Consider the following 8,415-nt stretch of genomic DNA (forward strand, 5'->3'; position numbering starts at 1 on the left):
ACGCGGTCAAAACGAGTCGACGGCTCACGTTCCCTTGTGCGCCGAAGGCTCTCTTGATATGTGATCCGACCCTCAGACAGACGAAGCCAAGGGAAGACCCAAGGCCGCAATGTGCGTTCAAAGAATCAGTGCTCAGTGTGTCCTGCAATTCACACCAAGTCTCGCAGCTGGCTGCGTTCTTCATCGACCCGAGAACCGAGTGATCCACCGCTTAGAGTCGTGAAAAAGTGTTTGTTCAATTCCGTACAGTCAAAACCAAACGTTTCTGGCACTCGGCCAAACAGTGGCCAAGAAGGGCGCTTTTCAGCGCACGCTTGGACTCCAAAACTCTGCCGCGCCTTTTTCGGCTGCCGCAAATCGAGCAAACGGTGTGTTTCGGACGGCGTTTCGCTTTCGCTACTTGCGAGTGCTTTCGTGGTCCACCCCTCTATAAATACTCGGGAGGCGTCGAAGCCGGTTCTCCAAGCCGGACCCGTAGGTATCGTTGTGTGCTCGCTCTCATTGGCCCGCCTAACCAGAAAATGCCTGCGGTACACCCATTTGGATAAGAGTGCACGCAGATGCGGGCCTCGACGGCTACACATTTCCTCGGGCGGCCGCCTCCCGGCCTCCGTGGAGCGCGGGATGCACGGTCCCATCGACAAGCCTCTCCCGTTTTTACCGTGGCGTCGCGGTTCACCACGGCAGGCGGGTCGGTCTCCTCCGCATAAAAAGGGGGACCCCCGCTTTTTGTTCCACGAAATCGCACAAGCTTTTTTCGCATCCACGGTTTGCCACCGCACACCAAAATTCCGATCCGGCTGCCTACTTTAGCCAACAGGTGGAGCCAGGCGCGCCGTACTTGCGCGGCACTTCCCACGTCCACCGAAGTCGGTGCCAAGGACCACTTTCGGCGCCGGAGCCGCGTACGAGCCTACTCGAGGCGGAAGAACGAAGCCAGCAAGGGCCTGGCCGCAAGTGCGTTCAATTGTCGGGACGTCCAAGTCCCTCGTTCTTCCGTGCTTCCTCTTTCGGCAAGTCGTTGCGGCACCTTCCCAAAGCGCGCAGACCCGCTAATCGCGACGAGCGCGACGTGGCCGTGCCGCCTTTCCCTCGGCAGCAAGCAAAACGCCTGGCAACGTCGACGCTCCCCTAACCGCGATCTCGCACCGTGTTTCGTGTGGCGAATTCAAAAGCCGGCCGGCGCTGCTGCAACCATTACGGTCGGTACGCATACGCCGCGGAGGGCGGGACGGTCATCGGAGCGTGCGGTTCCTCCATCGAGTACTGCGCACCTCGGCCGTCGCATCGCCGTGCCATGACCGGCCGCGCGTCAACGCGAACCGGTGCCAGCGAGATCCCTCGCCTGCAAGAACCGACCGGCAGCCTCCGTCACCCGAGGACGCGGAGGCGCTTGCCGCGGACGGCGGGACGGTATGCACTGGTGCACAGCGGACCCGTCACATCGCCAGTTCCTTGACCGACCGCCGACGCTTGTGCCGTTCCTCTCGTACTTGGCAGTCGCCGCGCGATTGTCGGGTCTCGTTCTTGCACGCTCGAACGGTCGGGAGGGCACTCGGCTGGCGTTTCGGGAACGCGCAGCCTCGCCTTCTACCGACGTAACCACGACTCGCCGTTCGCGCTCCGCCGCTCCTGTTTACAGTACTAGGCGGTCCCGCAGCGGTCGGGTCGCGCATTTCGAGCGCTTCGAGCCACGGTGCAGTGGCGGGTCGAAAGCCGACCTATGAGTGCGTTGCGCCGTTTGTACCCGCGTCCGCCACCTGGCCGACCGTCCAAGGTCGCGGTGTTGGCGTCCGCTGGGCGCAACAATTTGTCACGGGGTGCCGCTCCACATTCAGGCAGCCCCGTGGGGAAAAGCCGACCCCGCGTCCAAACGGGGTCAGCGGCAGAAAGTGTCGGGCGCAGACGCAGCTGAGGCGCTCACCCTTCACAATCCGTTAATGATCCTTCCGCAGGTTCACCTACGGAAACCTTGTTACGACTTTTACTTCCTCTAAATGATCAAGTTTGGTCATCTTTCCAACAGACCGGCGCAACCGAAAGGCCGCGCCGGACATCGGTCCGAAGACCTCACTAAATCATTCAATCGGTAGTAGCGACGGGCGGTGTGTACAAAGGGCAGGGACGTAATCAACGCGAGCTTATGACTCGCGCTTACTGGGAATTCCTCGTTCAAGGGGAACAATTGCAAGCCCCTATCCCAATCACGAAAGAAGTTCCACGGGTTACCCAGTCTTTTCAGACAGGGATAAAGACACGCTGCTTCCTTCAGTGTAGCGCGCGTGCGGCCCCGGACATCTAAGGGCATCACAGACCTGTTATTGCTCTGTTTCGTGCGGCTAGGAGCCGCTTGTCCCTCTAAGAAGGTTGTAAGGTGCTGGGAACCCCGCACCTATTTAATAGGCTAGAGTCTCGTTCGTTATCGGAATTAACCAGACAAATCGCTCCACCAACTAAGAACGGCCATGCACCACCATCCACCGAATCAAGAAAGAGCTCTCAATCTGTCAATCCTCCCAGTGTCCGGGCCGGGTAAGTTTTCCCGTGTTGAGTCAAATTAAGCCGCAGGCTCCACTCCTGGTGGTGCCCTTCCGTCAATTCCTTTAAGTTTCAGCTTTGCAACCATACTTCCCCCGGAACCCAAATACTTTGGTTTCCCGGAAGCTGCCCGCCGAGTCATTTGAGTAACTCAGGCGGATCGCTGGTTGGCATCGTTTATGGTCAGAACTAGGGCGGTATCTGATCGCCTTCGAACCTCTGACTTTCGTTCTTGATCAATGAAAACATTCTTGGCAAATGCTTTCGCAGTAGTTCGTCTTGCGACGGTCCAAGAATTTCACCTCTAGCGCCGCAATACGAATGCCCCCGTCCGTCCCTCTTAATCATTACCTCGTATTCCAAAAACCAACAGAACAGAAACGAGGTCTTGTTCTATTATTCCATGCAAGTTTATTCAGGCGACTCGCCTGCGTTGAGCACTCTAATTTTTTCAAAGTAAAAGCACCGGCCATCTCGAGGCACACAATGAAGTGCACCAAGAAAGAACCGGCATGATGTTCAGTCCGAGCCGTCGCATCGGGTAGATGCACTACTCGTCTGGAACTGAGATCCAACTACGAGCTTTTTAACCGCAGCAGCTTTAGTATACGCTATTGGAGCTGGAATTACCGCGGCTGCTGGCACCAGACTTGCCCTCCAATTGATCCTCGTTAAAGGATTTAGAGTGTACTCATTTCAATTACGGGGCCTCAAAAGAGTCCCGTATTGTTATTTTTCGTCACTACCTCCCCGTGCCGGGAGTGGGTAATTTGCGCGCCTGCTGCCTTCCTTGGATGTGGTAGCCGTTTCTCAGGCTCCCTCTCCGGAATCGAACCCTGATTCTCCGTTACCCGTAACAACCATGGTAAGCAAGTAACCTACCATCGAAAGTTGATAAGGCAGACACTTGAAAGAAACGTCGCCGGCTCGTGGCCATGCGATCAGCACAAAGTTATCCAGAGTCACCACACAATACGGGCCGAAACCCGATCGATCTTGGTCTAATAAAAGCACCCGTTACCCAAAGGGCTCCAGGCTCACTGCATGTATTAGCTCTAGAATTGCCACAGTTATCCAAGTAGGAAGAAACGATCTAAGGAACCATAACTGATTTAATGAGCCATTCGCGGTTTCGCCTTATTTCGGCATGTACTTAGACATGCATGGCTTAATCTTTGAGACAAGCATATGATTACTGGCAGGATCAACCAGGTAATCGTTCGACTGCGCGTCCGTCCTCGCCTTCGGCGGGCCGGACGCAGTCTGTGTGCGGCGGAGGCCACCTTCAGGCGCCCCAACACGCTAATTTTGCACTCCGAGATGACGGCGTTCGAGCTCGCTACGGCACAACCTTCCCGAAAGACGAGTGGGAGCCGTGCGGCAAGAAGCACGTTCATGCTCGCTCTTTTTCGTTGCATCGACTCGGTCGCGCCGTGCGGGTTGCCCAAGCCCGCTGCACTGTCGGTGGACCGGCCGGAACTAGCAACGGAGCCGAGACTGCAAAGCCGCCAGACGACGGGTCACGCCCGCGTCTTCGGCGCTTTCGCATCTGAATCGCCCGAGGACGACACGGAACACACCTCGATATCGTGGTAAAACGGCACCGTCCGACAACCAGCCCCTAACGCATCAAGCGGATGAGGCTGCAGACGACTGCCGTGGATTCCCCTGGAGCAGACCCGAGGACACGCTTGACGAGGCCGAAGCCCGCCGCATATCAGACACCCGGTCGCTTTCGCGTACGCCGCTCACGAGAACCCCCACATAATAGCAGCGATAAGTACCCAGACCTCCTTGGGCACTAATACGAGCGTACTCGAGAAAATTTCACCGCGGGTGTGCCCCGAAACGTGTGGCACGTTGAGCGTGCCACAAGTCTACGTCGCTCTCAAACCCGCCGAGGTCGTAGAATTTGCGACCCTACTCACGAAATTCCCACCGAGGATACGGCCGCAAACGTACCGCACCTTGGGTAGGCCACGAGTTTGTGCAACACTACGCTGACGGCACAGCACCGAGGTCGTGCGCGCACGCACGGGAAAATTCCGCCGCGGTTTCTGCCGAAAACGTGAGGCACCACGACTCTCCGCAAGTTCGCGTCGACTGCGAAAGACCGAAGTCGTGAACGACGTGTCCGCTACTCGCCGCCGACACGCTGGACACCAAACGTACAACGACTCGACGGCGTCGTAGAGGCCCACGACGCGGTTTTCCTTAACGACGTCTCGGCGTGGCACCGACAGGTTAGAACGGCCGACCAACGTTCCCTGTCCGCCGTTCGGCTCAGTCGAAGGGCTCGGCGACTTCGGCAACGCTGCGAAGCCGCACGGTGACGCACGCCATGTCCCCATTTTTTTTTTTTTTTTCTTTCTGCGTCTGCCGGGGTGCCCCTATAATAGCAGCGATAAGCACCCAGACCGCCGTGGGTCGCTCGCCCCGGCTGACGTGGTTTTTCGTACTCCTGCGGCGGTCGCCGTCAAGCACGTCCAAATACGCTACTTTCGTGGGCGCATTCACGCTCTTTCGCTTCGCCGGAGTGCCAGCACTCACTCTGCCAAAAACGGCGAACATCCGAGCGGCGGTTCCCACTTTTGCGTCGGCGTCGCAAACCCCGCCCCGGCAGACGAGGTTTGCCGTACTCGTGCGACGGTGGCCGGCGGGCACGTCGAAAGACGCCGATATCGTGCGCGAATTGGCGCACCTTGGCTTCACCGGAGTGCCGCCACTGACTCCTCCAAAAACGGCGAAGATCCGAGCGGCGCTTCCCACTTTCGCATCGGCGTCCCGAACTCCGCCCCGGCTGACGCGGTTTACCGTACTCGTGCGACGGTCGCCGGCGAGCACGTGGAAAGACGCCGATATCGTGCCCGAATCGGCTCCGTTCGGCTTCGCCGGAGTGCCAGCACTGGCTCGGCGAAAGACGACGAACATCCGAGCGACGGTTCTCACTATTGCGTACGCGTCGCAAACCCCGCCCCGGCAGACGCACTTTGCCGTACTCGTGCGACGGTCGCCGGCGAGCACGTAGAAAGACGCCGATATCGTGCCGGAATCGGCCCCGTTTGGCTTCGCCGGAGTGCCAGCACTCACTCGGCCACAAACGGCGAACATCCGAGCGGCGGTTCCCACTTAGCCGTCGGCGTCCCGAACTCCGCCCCGGCAGACGCGGTTGCCGAGCTCGTGCGACTAGCGACCGCGAAGCCGTCTCGCGACGCCGCTTTCGTGCGCGGCTCCCACTGCGACCTGGGTCACCCGAGGTCGACGAGCAAGAAAGAATGTCGAAAAAAAATTTTTTTTTTTTTTGCGTCTGCCGGGGTGCCCCTATAATAGCAGCGATAAGCACCCAGACCGCCATGGGTCGCTCGCCCCGGCTGACGTGGTTTTTCGTTTTCCTGCGGTGGTCGTCGTCAAGCACGTCCAAACACGCCACTTTCGTGGGCGCATTCGCGCTCTTTCGCTTCGCCGGAGTGCCAGCACTCACTCTGCCAAAAACGGCGAACATCCTAGTGGCGGTTCCCACTTTTGCGTCGGCGTCGCCAACCCCGCCCCGGCATACGCGGTTTGCCGTACTCGTGCGGCGGTGGCCGGCGGGCACGTCGAAAGACACCGATATCGTGCGCGAGTCGATGCTTCTTGGTCTCGCAGGAGGGCCGCCACTCACTCCTGCAAAAACGGCGAAGATCCGAGCGGCGCTTCCCACTTTTTCGTCGGCATCGCAAACCTCGCCCCGGCAGACGCGCTTTGCCGTACTCGTGCGACGGTCGCCGGCGAGCACGTCGAAATACGCCGATATCGTGCCCGAATCGGCCCCGTTTCGCTTCGCCGGAGTGCCAGCACTCACTCGGCCAAAAACGGCGAACATCCGAGCAGCGGTACCCACTTAGCCGTCGGCATCCCGAACTCCGCGCCGGCTGACGCGGTTGCCGAGCTCGTGCGACTAGCGACCGCGAACGCGTCTCGCGACGCCGCTTTCGTGCGCGGCTCCCATTGCGACCTGGGTTACCCGAGCTCGACCAGCAAAAAAGAAGGTCGAAAAAAAATTTTTTTTTTCTGCGTCTGCCGGGGTGCCCCTATAATAGCAGCGATAAGCACCCAGACCGCCGTGGGTCGCTCGCCCCGGCTGACGTGGTTTTTCGTACTCCTGCAGCGGTCGCCGTCAAGCACGTCCAAATACGCCACTTTCGTGGGCGCTTTCGCGCTCTTTCGCGTCGCCGGTGTGCCAGCACTCACTCTGCCAAAAACGGCGAACATCCTAGTGGCGGTTCCCACTTTTGCGTCGGCGTCGCCAACCCCGCCCCGGCATACGCGGTTTGCCGTACTCGTGCGGCGGTGGCCGGCGGGCACGTCGAAAGACACCGATATCGTGCGCGAGTCGATGCTTCTTGGTCTCGCAGGAGGGCCGCCACTCACTCCTGCAAAAACGGCGAAGATCCGAGCGGCGCTTCCCACTTTTTCGTCGGCATCGCAAACCTCGCCCCGGCAGACGCGCTTTGCCGTACTCGTGCGACGGTCGCCGGCGAGCACGTCGAAATACGCCGATATCGTGCCCGAATCGGCCCCGTTTCGCTTCGCCGGAGTGCCAGCACTCACTCGGCCAAAAACGGCGAACATCCGAGCAGCGGTACCCACTTAGCCGTCGGCATCCCGAACTCCGCGCCGGCTGACGCGGTTGCCGAGCTCGTGCGACTAGCGACCGCGAACGCGTCTCGCGACGCCGCTTTCGTGCGCGGCTCCCATTGCGACCTGGGTTACCCGAGCTCGACCAGCAAAAAAGAAGGTCGAAAAAAAAATTTTTTTTTTCTGCGTCTGCCGGGGTGCCCCTATAATAGCAGCGATAAGCACCCAGACCGCCGTGGGTCGCTCGCCCCGGCTGACGTGGTTTTTCGTACTCCTGCAGCGGTCGCCGTCAAGCACGTCCAAATACGCCACTTTCGTGGGCGCTTTCGCGCTCTTTCGCGTCGCCGGTGTGCCAGCACTCACTCTGCCAAAAACGGCCAACATCCGAGCGGCGGTTCCCACTTTTGCGTCGGCGTCGTAAACCCCGCCCCGGCAGACGCGGTTTGCCCTACTCGTTCGACGGTCGCCGGCGAGCGCGTCGAAAGACGCCGATATCGTGCGCTAATTGGCGCTCCTTGGCTTCTCCGGAGTGCCGCCACTCACTCCTCCAAAAACGGCGAAGATCCGAGCGGCGTTCTCCACTTTCGCATCGGCGTCCCGAACTCCGCCCGGGCTGACGCGGTTTACCGTACTCGTGCGACGGTCGCCGCCGGGCACGTCGAAAGACGCCGATATCGTGCCGTAATCGGCCCCGTTTGGCTTCGCCCGAGTGCCAGCACTCACTCGGCCAAAAACGGCGAACATCCGAGCAGCGTTTCCCACTTTCGCATCGGCGTCCCGAAGCCCGCCCCGGCAGACGCGGTTTGCCCTACTCGAGCGACGGTCGCCGGCGATCACGTCGAAAGGCGCCGAATTCGTGCACGAATCGATGCTTCTTGGTCTCGCAGGAGGGCCGCCACTCACTCCTGCAAAAACGGCGAAGATCCGAGTTGCGCTTCCCACTTTTTCGTCGGCGTCCCGAACTACGCCCCGGCTGACGCGGTTTACCGTACTCGTGCGACGGTCGCCGGCGGGCACTTCAAAATACGCCGATTTCGTGGGCGCATTCACGCTGTTTCGCTTCCCCGGAGTGCCAACACTCACTCTGCCGAAAGCGGCGATCATCCGAGCGGCGGTTCCCACTTTTGCGTCGGCTTCGCAAACGGCGCCCCGGCAGACGCGCTCGTGCGACGTACTCGTGCGACGGTCGCCGGCGAGCACGTCGAAAGACGCCGATATCGTGCTCGAATCGACCCCGTTTCGCTTCGCCGGAGTGCTGCC

The 8,415-nt window shown here is 59.9% G+C and overlaps 2 non-coding genes across 2 annotated transcripts; both read right to left on the bottom strand.

Moving 5' to 3' along the window:
• Positions 1-66: 66 nt before the first annotated feature.
• Positions 67-219, bottom strand: LOC142790562 (5.8S ribosomal RNA). The gene has a single exon (XR_012889607.1). It is a non-coding gene; the product is annotated as a 5.8S ribosomal RNA (ribosomal RNA).
• A 1,719-nt stretch (positions 220-1,938) lies between these two features.
• LOC142790488 (small subunit ribosomal RNA) lies at positions 1,939-3,753 on the bottom strand. The gene has a single exon (XR_012889546.1). It is a non-coding gene; the product is annotated as a small subunit ribosomal RNA (ribosomal RNA).
• Positions 3,754-8,415: the final 4,662 nt, after the last annotated feature.

The sequence above is a fragment of the Rhipicephalus microplus genome, unplaced genomic scaffold (genome assembly GCF_043290135.1).
Source record: "Rhipicephalus microplus isolate Deutch F79 unplaced genomic scaffold, USDA_Rmic scaffold_115, whole genome shotgun sequence".
Classification (NCBI taxonomy): Eukaryota; Metazoa; Arthropoda; class Arachnida; order Ixodida; family Ixodidae; genus Rhipicephalus; species Rhipicephalus microplus.